This window comes from Pristiophorus japonicus, chromosome 10, assembly GCF_044704955.1.
Source record: "Pristiophorus japonicus isolate sPriJap1 chromosome 10, sPriJap1.hap1, whole genome shotgun sequence".
Taxonomy (NCBI): domain Eukaryota; kingdom Metazoa; phylum Chordata; class Chondrichthyes; family Pristiophoridae; genus Pristiophorus; species Pristiophorus japonicus.
This window is the reverse complement of record NC_091986.1, coordinates 191,500,965-191,523,474: the sequence shown is the minus strand read 5'-3', so window position 1 is coordinate 191,523,474 and position 22,510 is coordinate 191,500,965. Positions and strand designations below refer to the sequence as shown.

General features: G+C 41.9%; 1 protein-coding gene across 8 annotated transcripts in view; it reads right to left on the bottom strand.

Moving 5' to 3' along the window:
• Positions 1-11,887, bottom strand: part of LOC139275246 (inositol polyphosphate-4-phosphatase type I A) — a 248,985-nt gene extending 237,098 nt beyond the window's left edge. For all 8 annotated transcript variants that reach the window (XM_070892436.1, XM_070892440.1, XM_070892431.1 and 5 more), the window contains exon 1: positions 11,748-11,887. The gene's annotated coding sequence lies outside the window, so the exon portion shown is untranslated. The remainder of the gene's footprint in view (positions 1-11,747) is intronic.
• Between the last annotated feature and the right edge of the window lie 10,623 nt (positions 11,888-22,510).

Sequence of the window (22,510 nt, the reverse complement as noted above, 5' to 3'; positions counted from 1 at the left end):
GTATACAACTTTGAGGGGCCTGGATATAGTGGCTAGCAAGGGCCTATTTCCCTTGTTGGCAATTACGAGGGGGCATAGTTATAAGGTGGTTGGTGGAAGGTTCAGAGGGGAATTGAGGGGAAGCTTCTTCACGCAGAGGGTTGTGGGGGTCTGGAACTCACTGCTTGGAAGGGTGTTGGATGCAGAAACCCTCACCACATTTAAAAAGTGCTTGGATGGGCACTTGAAGTGCCGTAACCTGCAGGGCGACGGACCTAGAACTGTGGGATTTGACTGGATATCATAGGCGGTCATCATCTCTTGTTGGCTGGCGCAGATACGATGGCAAGTACTGCAGGGAACCGAATATGGCCAGGACGATCTGGATAGGTCTGAGAGGAATTTTCCCAGATTTTTTTCCCCCCAATTTGCCTGGGTTTTTATATTTTTTTTTGCCTCTCCCAGGAAATTGCATGGCCCCGGGTAGAGTGTAGAATGTTGTGGTGCAAGGGATGTCGCAGTTGCGTGGGGCGGACTGGTTGGGCCGGATGCTCTTTACCTTTCCACAGGACTGCTGACCAACAGCCGTGTGACTGTCGGCCGGCGCGGACATGATGGGCCAAAGTGGCCTCCTTCTGCGCTTTTCCCCAATTAAGAACTTTTATTCCTGGTCTATCTTTGTCCTTTTCCATTAGTACCCTAAATCTAACTGAATTATGATCACTAACACCAAAATGCTCTCCCACTGATGCCCTATCCACCTGCCCAGCTTCATTCCCTAAAGCTCAGTCCAGAACCACCCCCTCCCTTGTTGGGCCTGCTACATACTGGCTTAAAAAGTTCTCCTGAATGCATTTTAGGAATTCGGCACCCTCTATACCTTCACACTAATTCTATCCCAGTTAATATTAGGGAAGTTGTAATCCCCCACTATTACTGGCCTGTAGTTTTTGCACTTCTCAAAAATGTGCCCAATATTTGCTCTTTTATCTCCCTCTGTTTGAGGGTCTGTAGTACACTCCCAGCAGCATGATTGCCCCTTTTTGTTCAATTCAACCCATATGGACTCATTTGATGATCCTTCCAACATATCATCCCTCCTCCAGCTATAATTGTTTCTTTAATAAATACTGCGATCCCCCCCCCCCCATTTTATCCCATCTGAAAACCCTGTAACCAGGAATGTTGAGCTGCCATACCTGCCCTTCTTTCAGCAATGTCTAAGTAATAGCTATAATATCATACTCCCAATTGTCTATCTGTGCTCTCAGCTCATCTGCCTTATTCCCTAGACTCCTTGCATTGTAAGTATATACCATTTAGCACTGCCAACCCCCTTATTGTCTATTTTCTAGCCTTCATTTCCTCTGCCTTCCAAATTCATGTTCTAATTTTCTGCTTTCCAATCCCAGCTTTCTTTTTCTCCCTTCAGAATCTACTCTCAGGTTCCCATCCACCCTGCCAAGCTCAGGTTCCCATCCCCAACACACACGAGCAAACCCTGCCGTGAGGATATTGGTCCCGGTTCTGTTGAGATATAACCAGTCTGGCTTCTGCAGGTCCCACCTCCTCCTGAAACGGTCCCAATGCCTCAGGAATCTAAAGCCCTTCCTCCTGCGCCATCTCTCCAGCCACGCATTCATCTGTTCTATCCTATTTCTGTATTCAATAGTACGTGGCACCGGGAGTAATCCAGAGATTACCACCTTTGAGATCCTGCTTTTTAATCTTTCTCCTAGCTCCCTAAAATCTGCCTGCAGGACCTCATCCCTCTTTCTACCTATGTCATTGGTACAGATGTGGACCATGATCTCTGGCAATGGGGAAAATAGAAACACTACAGATGGATGCAGGTTATTTTGTAACTAGATTCGGATACTCAGACATGGTGATGCTTTCTATATGTGACAGACACATTTGATCAAAATAGCAGTTTTCTGTCAGTTTAAATGAAGTGAAAGTCTTGATGTGATGTTTTGTGAAACATTTACTATTTACTAGAGAAATGGGAACATGTGCAAAAATAAGTCAGCTCATATGATTACCTCCTGACCTATTTACTCTACATTTGTGACATCAGATTACATGTAGATTATTACTTGTGTTGTGTCACTTCTGATCATAGTAACACGTTCTTTGGGGAGAGGTAAGGTTATGTAAATTCTCAAAAGTTTATTAGAAACCTTTCATATGTTCATCTCAATGAAATTGGATTTTTCTGTGGTAAAATTATGAAAATTCTAATTATGCTTCAGTTATCTGCACACACACATTCACCATTAGTGAGTCACAAGATGAAACATGAGCTCTAATTCAACTGCACTCAGTCTGAAAGGAAGCTGAATGCCTCCCACTTTACACATTGCCCACTGCCCAAACACGTTGCCTAAAAGCTCAACCAAAAATAGGCATCAATGATGTCCACGGAAATGTCTGCCAGAAAGACTCTCCCAGACGACAAATGTAGGTGAATGGTGACTTTAGAACATACCTGTACATCTACTTTTCCCAGAATTACTTTAGTGACTCCTTGCCTTCAAGTTTTTAAGCTGCAACAGTTTCTCTGATGGCTCAGTTGCTAAGGCACAGCATAATGTGGAACTGAGCCAGGCCAGGAATGCCCTCAGCTATACTCTTCTCACTGAGTTAGCTCATTTCTACAGGGCCACCTGCCCTCAATGACAAGGGAGGTGAAAAAAACAGGCAGGGTTTCAACTCAGCTAATCACTATCCAGTGATCCCATGATGGAAAGTGCAAGTGTGGGCATCCACTGAGGACAGGCTACAGTTTGACTGATGTCTCTCTAGTCAACTAGCCTGCCACTACTACCTGGCCTCACTACTGAAGGAGGGTATCTTGGGTAAACCAACATAGCAGCACATCAGGACTTCACAACTGAAAGGGGCAAATTTTATGGTAGGCAAAGGAAAGATGAAATGCTGGAATATTTTACAAACTAAGGGAAAAACTCAGTACTCATACAAAATGGAGAATCAATTCTGAAAAGTGGGATTCCCATGAGGGGGAAAATGTGAGGCATCCAAGCTAGAGTTCCCTGGATAATTGAGAGTGAAATGCCACAAAAAAAGACGGCTCATGATAAATGTCTGGTTCATAATACAATAATCAGGCAGAATACAGAAAGTGCATTTTGAACACCTCTATCAAATCTCCTCTCAACCTTGTCTGCTCCAAGGAGAACCCCAGCTTCTCCAATCCATCAATGTAACTGAAGTCCCTCATCCCTGGAACCATTCTTGTAAATCTTCTCTGCACCCTCTTGAAGGCCTTTACATCCTTCCTAAAGTGCAGTAATGTCCCAGAATTGGACACAATACTCCAATTGAGGCCAAACCAGTGTTTTATAAAGGTTCATCGTAACTTCCTTGCTTTTGTACTCTATCTTAAAGCCCAGGTTCCCGCATGCTTTTTTAACCGCTTTCTCAACCTGCCCGCCACCTTCAATGATTTGTGCACATATTCCTCCAGGTCTCTGTTCATGCAACTCTCTTTAGAACTGTACCCTTTAGTTCATATTGCCTCTCCTCGTTCTTCCTACCAAAATGTATCAATTCACACTTGTCTGTGTTAAACTGCATATGCCACGTATCCACCCATTCCACCAGCCTGTGTCTTCTTGAAGTCTATCACTATCTTCCTCACTGTTCACTATACTCCCAAGTTTTGTGTCATCTGCAAATTTTGAAATTGTCATGTACACCCAGGTCCAAATCATTAATATAGATCAAGAAAAGCAGTGGCCCTTGTACTGACCCCTGGAAAACACCACTGTGTACCTTTCTCCAGTCCGAAAAACAAACCGTTCACCACTACTCGCTGTTTCCAGTCGCGCATGGAGGATAACAGCAGAGTTCAGAGTGAGTGAAAGATTGGTGAAATGCAAAGACACATGGCAGATGAAATTTAACAGAGAAGTGAGAAATTATACATTTGGTGGTGGTGGGTGGGGGGGGAGGCAGGGGGAAGATGAATGAATAACAGCAATAGAAACTAAATAAAACAATATTAAAGAGGGTGCAGGAACAGAGAGTCACAGGATTTCACATACAAAATCAGGGCAAGTTCATAAAGCTGCCTAAAAATGGGATCCTTGGCTTTATAAATAGAAACAGTGTACAAAAAGCAAGGAAATTATGGTAAATAAATCTTTAGAAATCATTGGTTATGCCTCAGCTAGAGAATTGTGTTCAATTCTGGACACCACATTTAAAGGAGGTCCAGGCCTTGGAGAGGGAGCAGATGAGATTAGACAGAATACCAGGGATGAGGGACTTCAGTTATGTTGAGAGAATAGAGAAGCTATTAAGGTTAAGGAGAGATTTGGTAGAAGTTATTGTTATGCGAGAATGCTTGGGGGTCACCAGACACCAGAGGGCGCCACGGTTGGAGGTCATCGGGCTGAACGCATGTGGCATGTGTGCTTGGTCACCTGTATATAAGCTGGGTGTCTGTCATGCTGGCACTCTTGGGCTGGAATAAAGATGGATCAGGTTGCACCTGAGTTTACAGTAACCAGACTCTTGAGTCATTACAGTTATAATGGGTTTCAAGAGAAAATAAAGAAGAAACTGTTTCCACTGGTGGGTGGGTTAGTAAACAGAGGACACAGAATTAAGATAAATGGCACAAGAACCAAAGGGGAGCAGAGGAGAATTTAAAAAAAAAATTAAACACAGCAAATTATGATCTAGAATGTACTGCCAGAAAGTTAGAAGCAGATACAATAGTAACTTTCAAAAGGGAATTGGATATATACTTGAAACGGAAGACTGCAGGGCTTCAAAGAGCCGCCACAGGCAAGACTGGCCAAATGGTTTTCTGTGCTTCAAGATTCTATACTTGAGGCTTACTACTACATCCGACACTACACTTGATCCTAAATGCCTTCAGAACTAGACTGTTGGGAAAACTCCCTGCTCTTTCTTTGAATAGTGCAATGGAATCTTTCACATCCAATTGAATAGACAGACAATTTAACAACTCATTCAAACCCAATGAACTTTTTATCAACAGGTTACAAATGCCTGGAAGGAGGTCGCACATTCAGAATGGTGAAGACAAAACTCAAATGGGGAGGAAAGTATCAGGGGAGGAGTAAAATACAATAGGAGGTTGATCTGGTACGTAGCATTTTAAAGCTAAAGTTTTAATTTCAGCACTGACTGCTTTCAAAAAAAATGTTGACAGTTCTCAGCCACGCCACGAGGTAAGGCTCCCTGCACTTGGGACAGAGAAAAGCAGAACCAGCCTTGCCACATAAGTATGGTGACAGTAGACATGAAGAACTTATTCCTTTAACTGCCGTGCCTTTTCAGGTAAAAGGATATAGGTATGAAGACACAAAAAGGAGAAGTCGTGAGGACTTTGCTGAAATGATATTAGCTGTATCGTTATTAATTATTGAACTTTATTGCATTTTTGTTAACCATTTAAAAATGTATGGAAGAAATTATGTATGGTACAGACCATTAAAGTGCTTTATCATCAGTTAGGATGTGAAACTGCCTGGATGAGCCATCATCAGGAAATTGTACGGTGCATGGAATTAATGACAGCTTTATAATTCAAATCAAGTCATTATAAATTTGTATCTTTTTTAAAAAATAATCAAATGTGAGAAAGCTTTAGTTACAGTGATTCTTACTAGCAACAAATTTAGTCTCCAAATTTTTTAGAATGATTCATATTGAAATATTTTACTGCAGGAAACCAATATGTAAAACAATGCAAATAGGTAAACCAGTCAACTTCCAGAAAAGAAATACAAAACAAGGAGCCAGCAAGACTAGCATTTACTTTCTTTTTAACATTGACAAATACTACAGTAAAATATTGGCCTGGATTTTGAGATTAGCGGCGTACCGACGGATTACAATGCCGGCATCCAAACCAAATGCGCACTTACCTGATGTGGAGGGGGGGGGGGGGGGGAACACTCCTTCCAGGACTTGCTGGCAGATGCTGCGTAGTAGAGGGCAGTGTAGTGACCCACGGATCCCAGCGGCGCAGCGTGTGCAGAAGCATGCCTAGTATCAGGTAGGCCAATGCGCCAATCAGCAAACAGAAGGTCTCATTATTTATTCCATAGATGTTCATGCACATTAATTCCTGGAAGGTTCTAGTAATGAGGTTTTTTTTCCCCCTTTCCTCCACTTTCTGTACAGATGTTTTTTTAAGCTTATGTTCCACATAGATGCAAAACTAAAATAAATAAAACCCTCAATATAGCAACCGCTTCCTCCAAACTTTTCATGAACAATACTTTTCATGGACAAAATCCTAAAATGCTTTATTTCCAGCCTAATATAGCTTTTAAGAGGTACAGGTATCCTCTCGCCCCTGTGCCTGTTTGCATCAGCTGCAAAACTTTCAGGCGTCATTGCTGGACAATTAGCCCAACTCTGCACCAGTAATTAGGATTTCCCCGTTGGAGTGGATCAGCAGTCGGAGGAGCTAGCGGGAGTGGGAGGATCGAGGCCTATAAAAGGCCAGCGACAGATCAGGAGGAGCTAGTGGAAGTAGGAGGATCGAGGCCTATGAAAGGCCAGTGGCAGTCGGAGGAGCAGCCAGCGGGAGGCTCGAGGCCTATAAAAGGCCAGCGGCAGTTGGAGGAGCCATCTGGTACAGGGAGAAAAGGCAAAATAGAAGTAAAAAGAAATTGAAGTGTGACCGCACAGCCAAGCTGGTAAGTGATTGGTGAGTATTTTTTCTTTTTCTTTTCTTATCAGTAGGTAACCTTTGGCATTGTTGTCAAATTAAGTTAATCTAAGGGTTAAGTCATCAGGAGAGCCCAGAGCTGAGTCATGCTCCTCCTGTGCTATATGGGAAGTCCAGGACACTTCCAGTGTCCCTGGCTACTATGTGTGCAGGAAGTGTGTCCAGCTGCAGCTCCTGTCGGACCGCATTGCGGCACTGGAGCTGCGCATGGATTCACTCTGGTGCATCCGCAATGCTGAGGACGTCGTGGATGGCACATTTAGTGAGCTGGTCACACCGCAGGTAAAGGTTACACAGGCAGATAGGGAATGGGTGACCATCAGGAAGAGCAAGGGAAGGAAGGTAGGTAGTGCAGAGGTCCCCTGCGGTCACCTCCTTCCAAAACAGATATATCGTTTTGGATACTGTTGGGGAGATGGCTCATCAGGGGAAGGCAGCAGCAGCCAAGTTCATGGCACCAGGGGTGACTCTGCTGCACAGGGCAGGAAAAAGCGTGAGCTATTGTGCTAGGCGTTTCTGAGGCTGCAAACGAGACTCCAGGATGGTATGTTGCCTCCCTGGTGCAAGGGTAATGGAGGTGAATCCCAGAGAATCATTTCAGAATCTGCTGCTTGCTGTGATGGGGGGAAACTATAATTCTTTCTGGATGAATAAACCAGGATGGGCAGAATTTCAGCCATTCAATTCATACCTATTTTCTGATATTTGTCTGGCTAAACTTATCAATTCCCATTATAATCTTGAAAATTTGAAAGTCTCTTTTAGAAAGAAAAGCCTAATTTCCTTAAAATCGATACTCAAACTCAAGACACCCGTGATCAACTTTGTTCCTCATGGGGGAAGCTAGAACTAGAGGACATAGTTTCAGGATAAGGGGTCGTCCATTTAAGACGGAGAGGAGGAAGAATTTCTTCTCTCAGAGGGTCGTGAATCTTTGGAATTCTCTACCCCAGAGAGCTGTGGAAGCCAAGTCATTGAATATATTCAAGGCTGAGATAGACAGATTCTTGAACTATAAGGGAGTCAGGGGTTATGGGAAACGGGCAGGAAAGTAGAGTTGAGGCCATGATCAGATCAGCCATGATATTACTAAGTGGCAAAGCAGGCTCGAGGGGCCATATGGCCTACTCCTGCTCCTATTTCTTATGTTCTTATTCTCTGTATCCCCTCAAGGACAGTAATATTCATGCTATGGTTAGAAAGCCAGAACTGTACACATTACTCCATATGTGGTCTCACCAACACTTTATAAAAGCAGCAATACAAATGCTCTACATTTATCCTGCATTCCTCTGCAATGCTACCCAGTACTGTATTTTCTGTTTTACTGTAGCTAAATACTTCATGCGCCCATATTAATTTTACATCTGTTCACTTCAAATTGCATCTGCTACTTAGTGGCATCTGGTTGCGTTGTCAATTATTTATCTCCACACCTCATTATTCATTTACCTTCTGTAGGGTTTATACTCTGGCATGTTATTTCCCAGTAAATGTGCTGGCTATTTCTATTGCCCCACATCTTTCCTTTGACATGGTTCCAATTCCACCTACTTGTATGCTCCTACTAATCAAAAAATAAATATTTTTTTCCCTTTTCGGTCATGTTTTGCACCCTCAACATTTACTTGTAAGCACCTTCCCTTGAAGTCCTGGTCTTTCAGTATTACTGTTCAGTTATCGCTGTTTAACCCTACAGCTACTCAACTAGTTAACTTCAATTAGTATTAGTTCAACAGGATTTATTTAACAGTGGTGTTATAATAAAGAATAATTTACAATTCTGCTACAAACAGCAAAGACAGGAATATTACTATTCTTGCAACTTGACAGACAAGTTCACCGGTATGTCATCTTCTACTAATCAACAACTCTGAAGACTGTTCAAGTACATTTGGGTTTTGCTTTAATCAGTATGCAGTTTTTCCACACACAATAGACCACAAATATTTGAAACCATAAAGGAAGTCACTTTTCTTCAGTAAAACGTACTTTAGAAAGTGTACCAAAATGATTGCATTTGGTTCCATCTAAAATGTCATTTATAAATGTATATAATTATTGTCTTTATTTTTGACATTTAAATACTTTTCCACAGCAATGTGTTATAGTACAGTATAACATTGTCTGGATGCATTGTCTGGCCACCAATATTTTTCTCCTCCCCTCCAAGGGCCAACTCTTGCTGGAGTACATTTCTTCCGGCACTGGCAGCCCTCAGTCCCGACCCCAAGTCTCCATTTGCAATGTGCAAGCCTACAACACATTCCCATGGAATAGCATGAAGAACAGTCATTTAGGTTTAGTGCCAGAGAACTACCAGGTTCATGGAACAGTACCCAGCAAAATTCAGCACCCAGAGAGCACGGGAGAAAAGGGAGGGAGAGGATGCTCTATTAGCCCATTAAAATGTGTGTAGTACAGTGTGTTTTTTTTTTATATAAAAGAAACAGTAACGTAAAGCCAATTTAAATGAATAGTAGTATAAAAACTAGGTACAAGATTTGTATTATATTTGTTAACAAGCACAAACCCATTCTGACAGTATATAATGAACATAATACAAGTTGGTACAATACTTAAATACGCTCGCTAAATAAGACCTTGGCCATTCCAATTGTGTCTTCTTTTCCCCCCCATCAAATTTCAAAACCATCTCAAAACAAAATCCCAGTTCACACGTCATGTATGTACATGCTGTTTGTAACCACCAGATGGTGTCATTGTTGGAGGCCATTGAGCAGCACGCACATGGTGCTGCTCTGTATAAAAGGCCAGCCATTTTGAGAGTCAGGCACTTTGGGCCGTAATAAAGCAGAAACAAGGTTGCACCTTGTTCAGTTAAACAGTACTCAGTTTGTACCTTTATTACATACATAACAGCACACATCTGTTTCCTGGTTTTATTTGACCTCTTAGAAAAAAGTACCGGCTGGGGAGATGGAAGAAATTTGATCAGCAAGGAACTTAAATTGACAATTAAGACCAACTTTCAACAGGAACCTCCAATGTATAACATAACAGGGATTCTTTGGCGACAATCAAGTCCCCAAAATCTGGTACAGCAGTGCTGTAGACATGGGAATGACAGCAGGCAGAAGACAAACAAAAGAAACATGTGTTTTATTCACCAAGAGGGACAAATAACAAAAATTATGTAATGAAGCAACGTCCTCCAAAAATTGTGGCAGATAATAGAAGTGCAGGTAATGGGTGTCTTGATGTACCTCCTTTTCCCAGCTCAAGAGTAGCAAAGGGATCTAGAAGCAAGTCTTCTTGACATCCTCTCATTCTGGGAATGGTAGATCGATTCAGGAAAAGTATTAAAATATTGTCCACCCACATCTGTACATTAAATGTTTTACTTTTCTATAGTACTAGTGTATCTAGTAAAATATAAAAATAGAGGTTGCACACAACAATTACAGGGCTGTAATGGGATTGGCTCATGTTACACAAACCAAAAAAAGCTCGAGCAATTTATAACTAACATGCACATTATAGTCAATGAACTACCATTATTGCTTATGCATACAGTTTTGTTGATTGTAAATGGCTCAAAAATCAGAACACTTAACACCCAGCATGACATTCTTAATGCTTGGTAACATTCACAGGAGGATTTAACTAAATCTAGGATTTGCCATAGTGAGTACACCAAAATAGAAAACTTCATGCATAATGAAATAAGATGTGATCGATTTCATAGGCAACTACCTTCACTGTACCAAAGAGCTGAAGATAGGACAAATGCAGCTTTGAATTGAAAATCAGTTCCTAATCCTCCACTATACAGGCTATTACTGATCACTTTGTTTTTCAGGTTTTTAATCGGTGAGACTGGGAGCAGCTACCGTACAAACAGCAGCCAAGAACGTCCCATTCCCACTATATAACATAGCAAATAACTAGACATCATTTAGCGATAACTGCAATTGAATCTGAATAAACTCAACTGAGTTTCTGACGATTGTATTTACTAATCACTGATCCAATTTGAGTCGGTAATAACCAATGGGGAGTTCTAGCCATCATTCATTCCTTAGTCAACACCACCAAAAAACAGATTAACTAGTAAATGTAATAATCAACAAGCTTGGTATTGCAGGCAAGGCGAATCAACACCTCAGGAAGAATCAATTCCGAGAACAGCAAGCTTCACAAGAAAGACAAAGTAGCCACCTGGCTAGTTGCTAACTTAACACTTTCTCAATGTCGTTTTGATTATCAGGTCAATCTAATTGTTTGAAACAATACACTCTAGCACGAGGAGGCAACATCAAGTCGCCAATCATGTTTTACTAATCTGATAAATAGCACAATTTATTAACAAACTGACTTGCACATTAAACCGAGGCCCCTCTCGAGGGAACGCAAAAGATCCCAAGTCACTATTTCGAACAGTAACAGGAGAGTTTTCCCCAATGTCCTGGCCAATATTTATCCCTCAATCAACATCACAAAACCGGATTATCTGTTCATTTATCACATTGCTGTATGTGAGAGCTTGCTAGGCGCAAACTGGCTGCTGCGTTTCCTACAGGACAACAGTGGCGACACTTCAAAAAGTGCTTCATTGGCGGGTAAAGCGCTTTGGGACGTCCCGAGGCCGTGAAAGGCGCTATGTAAATGTAAAGTCTTGCTCTCTAACAAACAGAAAGCCTGCTGCGCCTGATTAAGTTGCTGTCGATTGCTTTAAATATCACACCGACATGTGAGCATTAATTAGGGAATATGTGCAGGCAAGAGGGAGGCGGGGTGTCCCTTTATCCGCCTTTTGACAGCGAATCATCTCGAAAAATAAAACGAGAAGATTGCTCTTGCGCTGCACAAACTGCAGCTCCCGATTGCACCATTGACACAACAAATAGTTGTGTCGCTTCACCCGGGAAGGTACCCTCCCCGCCGGCAGAGGCCTTTCCTCCGGCCGCTGAGGAGCTCATCCACCCCGGTCAAACAGGTCAGCCCGTTGTCCACCGGCCGCCCCGTTAATCCCCACAATAATCATGACTGACTAACCATCGCTTACCTGCGGCTGATTTTTTTTTTATTTCAACCCCTCCCCTTCGTCTTCGACAGCGTCGTCTCCTCCTCCAACACCGCCCTGTCCCCGCTTCACCCCAGCGACAAAATGAAACAGATAGCAGCGGCAGCAACGTCTCTGCTCAACCGCCCTCCTACTCCAACCTATGCGCCTGCACTGCTCCCGGCGCGGGGAGCTCTGGGAGTTGTAGTTCTTCTCCCCCACCAAATTCCAACGCGTTCATTCCGCTGCCTGAAAAATAAAACTACAACTCCCAGGATTCATTGCGCCCTCCGGCCTCAGCCTTTTTTTTACGTAGGAGACAGTGCACAACCCTTGTCTGGCCATTGCTCAAATGAGCAAATTGAAAATGTACCCCCATAGTCTTTCCATTTTTTTAATGATGAGGTTTAATGCAAATAAATGTAAAATATTGCACATAGGAAAGAACGGGCAACATACTTATATCATGATGGGTGTTAAAATAGCTAAGAATGAACTTGAAAGAGACCTAGGAGTCTTAGTAGACTCAATGCTGAATATGTCCAGCCAATGCAGAGTAGCAATCAATAAAGCCAATAATATATTGAATTATCATTACATTTCCACAATTGATCAGCTCCGCTGGACAGGCCACATTGTTCGCATGGCAGACACGAGACCCGACCCCCAAACATAGAAACATAGAAAATAGGTGCAGGAGTAGGCCATTCAGCCCTTCGAGCCTTCACCACCATTCAATAAGATCATGGCTGATCATTCACCTCAGTACCTCTTTCCTGCTTTTTCTCCATACCCCTTGATCCCTTTAGCCGTAAGGGCCATATCTTGAATATATCCAATGAACTGGCATCAACAACTCTGCGGTAGGGAATTCCACAGGTTAACAACTCTCTGAGTGAAGAAGTTTCTCCTCATCTCGGTCCTAAATGGCTTACCCCTTATCCTTAGACTGTGATCCCTGGTTCTGGATTTCCCCAACATCGGGAATATTCTTCCTGCATCTAACCTGTCCAGTCCCGTCAGAATTTTATATGTTTCTATGAGATCCCCTCTCATCCTTCTAAACTCCAGTGAATACAGGCCCAATCGATTCAGTCTCTCCTCACAAGGCAGGGAAATGGTAATCTATGCAGGGAGGCAGAGGGAAGTAAAAAGGGGGCAGAAGCAAAAGGTAGGAAGGAGAAAAGCAAGAGTGGAGGACAGAGAAATCAAGGGCAAAAATCAAAAAGGATCACATTACAACATAATTCTAAAAGGACAAAGAGTGTTTAAAAAAAAGCAAGCCTGAAGGCTCTGAGTCTCAATGCGAGGAGCATTTGTAATAAGGTGGATGAATTGACTGCGCTGATAGCAGTTAACTGATATGATGTAATTGGGATTACGGAGACATGGCTCCAAAGTAACCAAGGCTGGGAACTCAACATCCAGGGGTATTAAATGTGCAGGAAGGACAGACAGGAAGGCAAAGGAGGTGGGGTAGCGTTACTGGTTAAAGAGATTAACGCAATAGTAAGGAAGGACATTGGCGTGGATGATGTGGAATCGAAATGGGTAGAGCTGCAAAACACCAAAGGGCAGAAAACGTTAGTGGGAGTTGTGTACAGACCACCAAACAGTAGTAGGGGGGTTGGGGATGGCATCAAACAGGAAATTAGGGACACGTGCAATAAGAATACAGCAGTTATCATGGGTGACTTTAATCTGCATATTGATTGGGCTAACCAAACTGGTAGCAATACTGTGGAGGAGGATTTCCTGGAGTGTATAAGGGATGGTTTTCTAGACCAATATGTTGAGGAATCAACTAGAGAGCAGGCCATCCTAGACTGGGTCTTGTGTAACGAGAGAGGATTAATTAGCAATCTGGTCATACGGGGCCACTTGGGGAAGAGTGACTATAAAATGGTAGAATTCTTCATAAAGATGGAGAGTGACACAGTTAATTCAAAGACTAGGGTCCTGAACTTAAAGAAAGGAAACTTCAATGGTATGAGATGTGAATTGGCTAGGATAGACTGGAGAATGATACTTAAAGGGGTGATGGTGGATGGGCAATGGCAGACATTTAAATATCATATGGATGAACTATAACAATTGTACATCCCTGTGTGGCGTAAGAATAAAAAAGGGAATGTGGCTCAATCGTGGCTAACAAGGGAAATTAGGGAAAGTGTTAAATTGGCCAGAAAAAGCAGCAAACCAGAGGACTGGGAGAAATTTAGAATTCAGCAGAGGAGGACTAAGGGTTTAATTAGGAGGGGGAAAATAGAGTATGAGAGTAAGCTTGCAGGGAACATAAAAACTGACTGCAAAAGCTTCTACAGATATGTGAAGTGAAAAAGATTAGTGAAGACTAAAGTAGGTCCCTTGCAGTCAGAATCAGGGGAATTCATAATGGGGAACAAGGAAATGGCAGACCAATTGAACAAATACTTTGGTTCTGTCTTCACGAAGGAAGACACGAATAACCTCCCGAAAATATTAGGGGACCGAGGGTCTAGCAAGAAGGGGGAACTTAGGGAAATCCTTATTAGTCAGGAAATGGTGATAGGGAAATTGAAGGGACTGAAGGCCGATAAATCCCCAGGGCCTGATAGTCTGCATCACAGAGTACTTAAGGAAGTGGCCCTAGAAATAGCAGATGCATTGGTGGTCATTTTCCAACATTACATGGACTCTGGTCCAGTTCCTATGGATTGGAGGGTAGCTAATGTAACCCCACTTTTTAAAAAAGGAGGGAGAGAGAAAAGGGGGAATTATAGACTGGTTAGCCTGACATCGGTTGTGGGGAAAATGCTGGAATCAATTATTAAAGATGTAATAGCAGCGCATTTGGAAAGCAGTGACAGGAGCGGTCCAAGTCAGCATGGATTTATGAAACGGAAATTATGCTTGACAAATCTTCTAGTGTTTTTGAGGAAATAACTAGTAGAGTGGATAAGGGAGAACCAATGGATGTGGTGTATTTGGACTTTCAAAAGGCTTTTGACAAGGTCCCACACAAGAGATTAGTGTGCAAAATTAAGGCACATGGTATTGGGGATAATGTATTGATGTGGATAGAGAACTGGTTGGCAGACAGGAAGCAAATAGTGGGAATAAACGGGTCCTTTTCAGAATAGCAGGCAGTGACTAGTGGGGTTAATTGCTGGGACCACAGCTATTTACAATATATATTAATGATTTAGATGAAGGAATTGAATGTAGTATCTCCCAGTTTGCAGATGACACTAAGCTGGGTGGCACTGCGAGCTGCGAGGAGGATGCCAGGAGGCTGCAGGGGGACTTGGACAGATTAAGTGAATGGGCAAATGCATGGCAGATGCAGTATAATGTGGATAAGTGTGTGGTTATCCACTTTGGTGGCAAAAACAGGAAGGCAGATTATTATCTGAATGGTGACAGATTAGTAAAAGCGGAGGTGCAATGCCACCTGGGTGTCATGGTACATCAGTCATTGAAGGTAGGCATGCAGGTACAATAGGCAGTAAAGCGAGCAAATGGCATGCTGGCCTTCATAGCGAGGGGATTTGAGTATAGGAGCAGGGAGGTCTTACTACAGTTGTACAGGGCCTTGGTGAGACCACACCTTGAGTATTGTGTGCAGTTTTGGTCTCCTAATCTGAGGAAGGACATTCTTGCTATTGAGGGAGTGCAGCGAAGGTTCACCAGACTGATTCCTGGGATGGCAGGACTGACATATGAAGAAAGACTGGATCGACTAGGCTTATAGTCACTGGAATTTAGAAGAATGAGAGGGGATCTCATAGAAACATATCAAATTCTGACGGGATTGGACAGGTTAGATGCAGGAAGAATGTTCGCGATGTTGGGGAAGTCCGAACCAGGGGTCACAGACTAAGGATAAGGGGTAGGCCATTTAGGAAAGAGATGAGGAGGACCTTCTTCACTCATAGAATTGTGAACCTGTGGAATTTTCTACCACAGAAAGTTGTTGAGGCCAGTTCATTAGATATATTCAAAAAGGAGTTAGATGTGGCCCTTACGGCTAAAGGGATCAAGGAGTATGGAGAGAAAGCAGGAATGGGGGACTGAAGTTGCATGATTAGCCATGATCATATTGAATGGTGGTGCAGGCTCGAGGGACCGAATGGCGTACTCCTGCACCTACTTTCTCTGTTTCTATGTATGCTTTTCAACTTTCACTGGATAATTTGAGGGTCACAGATGCATTATTAATTACACAATTTAAGAATTACGTGATCTATCCAGCCCTGCAAATGTTATTTTGCAGATCCTCCCTTTATTAAATACTACTTTGTCTCAATTAAATAAACTTGAAATTATTATCTCACTTTGACCATTTTTTTTAAATTTGAAAGGCCTACTTCAAGTTATTATGAAGGAGGTGAAAATGAAAGCAAATGGAAAATCCTTTTGTTACAGTACTGGGCAATCAATATCTTCTTCCAGCTTCTCCAGCCAGTGCTGTTCATTTTATACCCTGATACTTTTCTCTGACTGTGACTCAAGAAAGATAAATCAAGCACACAGAACAAGAAAGATGCATCATTGCTTTAGATAGAACAGAGCTAATTGCACCCTGCTGAAAATGCAAGACAATAATTTGAAAATGTATTCCTTTAAAGTAAAATTCAATGTACTTTCAATTCCCTTTAAAAGTCAACAATCTGGGGCACAGTTGAATCAAATTCCTGACATGCATTCTGGGGTGGGGTAGGTGTCGTCGTGTCAGGATGCAGAGAAGATTTGACAATTCAAGTTTGAGAATAGAAAGATTAAGTCAGGGGATATAACAACAGAACCTGTGGAATTGCATTGAATAAGACCTACAAGTCAAAATTTTCAGCATTCAAGTCCACAATGTTACTGTTGGAGCTCTGTGGAATATAGAAAGTTTCAAGGCTTTGAGAATTCATTGTCCTAGAAACTTTTCCAAGCAGAAGTATCACATGTTTTCTAATTGCCATACTCTTGAGAGTTGTAAAATGAAAAATAAAAAGTCATATGGAATGAAATAAAGCAATTTGGCCAAATGACTCCGCTCCTTCTAAGGAATTATTTATTGATAGTCTACCGGTCATTGTATGCTGAGGGAGATGAATATTCACTGATAAAACATCTGAGGTCTAGCTCAGTGAAATTTCAGCTGCATATCTGGAGGTAACGAAGTAAAAATTCCTGGTTATCAACCCAACCTTATTTTTGGAAACACAGAAACCCAGCACGTTGCTCAAATGTCTCCAGACAAAACTAATGAGACATATCCCACTTACTGAAATATAGAGAGTTTAGGACAAGTTAGCGACAACCAAGGTGGGGTGATCCCCAAGTACGTGCAAGGACACTGCTTAAGTTTAACCAGCTAAAATGTACTGGTAAGCTTTCCATTGCTTCTCCACCTGGGATCCTCTTGCCTGTTAGGTACTGGCTTGAAGGGTTAGCTGGAATATGGTGAGAACCAATTGAATTGGATTGAAAAGGAGCTACAGGTCAAACCTAGTCAATCCCAGCCATGAGTAACAAGTTTACCCTTCCAGTTCCCATTAATGAGCCAAGCTAGTTGATCAATCAATAGTGCTTTGGCGTGCTGCAAAACTCAAGTATCCAATTACCAGTCTGCCATGGAATGGTGACTCTTTTCCAATCTTTTATCACCAGACTTGTCCTGAAGCTAATCTAACCCCAAAGATACTTAGTTTATGACATTTCGCTAGTTCCAGCAGCACAGAAATGATGTTCCATAGAATATCTGATTGACTTATGCCTACACATATATGTTTCTAAATCTCATTCTTAGCCAGATAGTTATCCATCTATTTCTTGACCAGAACATTAATAATCTGATGCATGTCTATTCTGCATATTTAGTTTTCTGAGGAAATCAAACTTTTCATCTCCAAGCCTTATTTTAGGATTATTAATTTTGTACTTATGTCCTTTCATTCACAGTTAGAAGTAAAATAAACTAATTACATATATATATTGTCTGTCCATTTTAAATCTCAATCGACCTGAACCATGTTTCCTTGCAGTCTTCATTCTATGAGACCCCCATCCAAGTCTAGTTGCTCTTCTCGATTTACTCTTCGAAGAAGCAACAGAAAGAGTAGACAAGGATAATGCAGTAGATGTAATATATTTGGATTTTCAAAAAAGCCTTTGATAAGCTATCGCAGACTCATGACTCAGATCAGAGCGGAGCAATGTGGAGTCAGGGGACAGGTAGCGGAATGGATAGCAAGCTGCTTACAAAACTGAAAACAGAGAGTAGGGGATAAGGGTAGCTACGCAGACTGGCAAAAGGTGGGAAGTGATGTTCCACAGGGGTCGGTGCTAGGACCACTGTTGTTCACAATTTACATTAAAGATTTAGGTCCAATGATCAGAAGTACAAGTTCCAAATTTGCAGACAGCATCAAATTGGGGAGGTGTAGTTAACACAAAGGAAGAATACAACAAATATAAGACATTAATAAACTTGTAGAATGGGTATGTAATTGGCAAATTAATTTCAATGTAGATAAGTGTGAGCTGGTGCATTTTAGTCGGAAGAATAAGGAGGCAACATACTGCTTATATAACGAGTCTGAATGGGTAGAGGAGCAAAGGGATCTAGAAGTATAGATACACACAGAGAACTTACGTTAAGCTTGTATAGCACCTGGGTTAGAGCACACTTGGAGTACTATGCACAGTTCTGGTCTCCACATTATAAAAAGGATATAGAGACATTGGAGAGGATGCAAAAATTATTCACAATGATGATACCAGAACTGAGAGATCATAACGATCACAAAAGACTGAACAGGCTGGGGGTCTTTTCTCTAGAAAATTGAAGGTTGAGGGGTAAACTGATAGAGGTCTTTAAGATAATAAAAGATTTTGATGAAGTAGGCATAGAAAATGTTTCCACTTGTGGGGGAGACCAAAACTAGAGGTCTTAAATATAAGATAGTCACAAATAAATCCAATACGGAATTCAGGAAAAAGTTCTTTACCCAAAGATTGGTAAAAATGTGGAAGAAGGAGTATTTGAAGTGAATAGTATAGATGCATTTAAGGGTAAGCTAGATAAGCACATAATGGGAAAATGGAAAGAAGGCTATGCTGATAGGGTTAGATGAAAAAGGGTGGGAGGTGGCTCATGTGGAGCATATACACCGGCATAGACAAGTTGGGATGAATGGCCTGTTTCTGTGGTGTAGACTTGATGTACTCTCTAATGCATAATGTCCATTTGAAAGTAATAGGCCCAAATTGTTGAGTATATTTCAAATTTGCCCTTACAAATAAAATGTAGAAGGCTAAAATAACATGTTATTAAACTTTTTTGAAATGTATGACAGCCCTGTTGATAGCACCTTTACTTTGACTCAGATTTCAATAAATGGTCAATCATTTCATCCAAATTACTTTCTTTTGCCATCTTTACTAGTAGACACATCACCGTACATTTATACACATTTAAAATCCACTTTGTTTTTCTAGTTCCCTTTGAATGGGATTCATTGCGATGGCACTGGTTACCTGGCACATAGCCTGGCAAGATGAACCCGTGTTACATTATTATACTTAACTGTCCCCACACAAATCTTTGTTCCTGTATTATCATGTTATGCTTTCAATTATGAAGTTGATTTTAAATCCATCTGATTAATTTATTCCATGAGGCTTAACCATTGAAAGTCTGACATGCAGATATTTATTCAGTAATTTTCATTACAGCTGAAATTTAGGGTCTAACTCAAAAATGTTGTAAAAAAATACAATAGCATATAACAGTTTCTGTTGCAGTATGCTAAATCAATCGGACTATTACTCACCAACATATCAGTATCCAATCTCAGCTAGACATTTACATGACCCTAAATACTGCTCCATGTTAAGCCATGGCAAATGGAATACAAACAAATAAGAGTTGGATGAGATTTTTGCACCCCTCCCTTTCAGCTGAAGTACTCCATAATAATGTGCTGCTCCTTACTAGTGATCCAGCTACCAATGACACCAATCTAACTGAAACCAGAAAGTCAGTGTGATTGACAAAAACAGAAAATGCCAGAAACACACAGCAGGTCAGTCAACATCTATGGCTAGAGAAGGAGCACGCAATGTGCGGTACACTTGAGGCCTTCCACGGCTGGTGGGCACCGCAGAGAGTGGAGGGCATAGTCGACATAGTTTTCTATTAGTTGTGCCTCGCTAAAAAGGGGACACTTTTGTTAGTTTTCTTGTTTGATGACACTGGGGCAACCCAGTGATTCAGGAAGCAGACAGAAAGCAGGAAACTATAGACCAGTTAGTCTAACAGCTGTCATTGGGAAAATGCTGGAGTCCATTATTAAGGAAGCAGTAGCAGGACATTTGGAAAAGCATAATGCAGTCAAGCAGAGTCAGCATGGTTTTATGAAAGGGAAATCATGTTTGACAAATATGCTGGAGTTCTTTGAGGATGTAATGAGCAGGGTGGGTAAGGGGGAACCAGTGGATGTGGTGTATTTGAATTTCCAGATGGCATTCGATAAGGTGCCACGTAAGAGGTTATTGCACAAGATAAAAGCTCACGAGGTTGGGGCAATATATTTGCATGGATAACGGATTTGCTAACTAACAGAAAACAAAGAGTCGGGTTAAATGGGTAATTTTCCGGTTGGCAAACAGTAACTAGTGGGTGCCACAGGGATTGGAGCTGGGGCCTCAATTATTTACAATCTATATTAATGACTTGGATGAAAGGACCGAGTGTAATGTAGCCAAGTTTGCTGATAATACAAACATAAGAGGGAAAGCAAGTTATGAGGAGGACACAAAAAATCTGCAAAAGGACATAGACAGGCTAAGTGAGTGGGCAAACATTTGGCAGATGGAGTATAATGTGGGAAAGTGTGAGGTTATCCACTTTGGAAGGAAAAATAAAAAATCAGAGAGGCAAATGGAATATTGGCCTTTATTGCAAGGGGGATGGAGTATAAAAGCAGAGACGTCCTGCTACAACTGTACAGGGTATTGGTGAGGACACCTGGAGTACTGCGTACAGTTTAGCCTCCTTATTTAAGGAGGGAAATATTTGTATTGGAGGCAGTTCAGAGAAGATTGATTCCTGAGATGAAGGGGTTGACTTATGAAGAAAGGTTGAGCAAGTTGGGCCTATACTCATTGGAGTTTAGAAGAATAAGAGGTAATCTTATTGAAATATATAAGATACTGAGGGGGCTCGACAAGGTAGATGCAGAAACATAGAAACATAGAAAATAGGTGCAGGAGTAGGCCATTCGGCCCTTCGAGCTTGCACCACCATTCAAAAAGTTGCTGATCATGCAACTTTAGTACTCCATTCCTGCTTTCTCTCCATACCCCTTCATCCCTATAGCCATAAGGGCCACATCTAGCTCCCTTTTGAATATATCTAATGAACTGGCCTCAACAACTTTATGTGGTAGAGAATTCCACAGGTTCACAATTCTCTGAATGAAGAAGGTCCTCCTCATCTCTTTCCTAAATGGCCTACCCCTTATCCTTAGTCTGTGACCCCTGGTTCTGGACTTCCCCAACATCGAGAACATTCTTCCTGCATCTAACCTGTCCAATCCTATCAGAATTTTATATATTTCTATGAGATCCCCTCTCATTCTTCTAAATTCCAGTGACTATAAGCCTAGGCGATCCAGTCTTTCTTCATATGTCAGTCCTGCCATCCCAGGAATCAGTCTGGTGAACCTTCGCTGCACTCCCTCAATAGCAAGAATGTCCTTCCTCAGATTAGGAGCCCAAAACTGTACTCAATATTCAAGGTGTGGCCTCACCAAGGCCCTGTACAACTGTAGTAAGACCTCCCTGCTCCTATACTCAAATCCTCTTGCTATGAAGGCCAACATACCATTTGCCTTCTTCACCGCCTGCTATACCTGCATGCCAACTTTCAATGACTGATGTAACATGACACCCAGGTCTCGTTGCACCTCCCCTTTTCCTAATCTGTCACCATTCAGATAATATTCTGCCTTCCTGTTTTTGCCACCAAAGTGGATAACCCCACAGTTATCTACATTATACTGCATCTGCCATGCATTTGTCCACTCACCTAATCTGTCCAAGTCACCCTGCAGCCTCTTAGCATCCTCCTCACAGCTCACAACTGCCACCCAGCTTAGTGTCATCTGCAAATTTGGAGATATTACATTCAATTCCTTCGTCTAAATCATTAATGTAACTTGCCGAGTTCCGATTTTTCGATATCTGCTTTAAGTTTTTGTCCGTCGTCATGCATGCCTGGGCAATCGTGATGTTCCCCCTCATGGGGGAATCTAGAACTAGTTGTGCATAGTTTTGGAATAAGGGGTCGCCCATTTTGTCATGTACATATGGTTGGGGTTACTAGCCATCAGGTGGCGTGACTGTCGGAGGTCATTGGGCTGTACGCATGTGTGCGGCCCAGGTATAAAAGGCAAGCCATCATGTAATGTATTCACAAATAAAGCAGAGCCAGGTTCATACCTGTTTTAGTTTACAGCATTCAGTCTATCGAGTTATTACATACATAACATTTGGTGACAAGGTAACTTAAGAACCTTCGCATGCAAAAATGAGCATAATTGGAATTCTCAAGAGATTCGTGGAGGGAGAGGACTGGGCAGATTTTGTAGCTCGCCTGGACCAGTACTTCATGGCCAACAAAATGGAGGAACCCACTGACGCAGTTAGGTGCAGGGCGGTCTTCCTCACGGTTTGTGGTCCGAAAATTTATGGACTCATAAAGAATCTTCTCTCACCTGCAAGTCCAA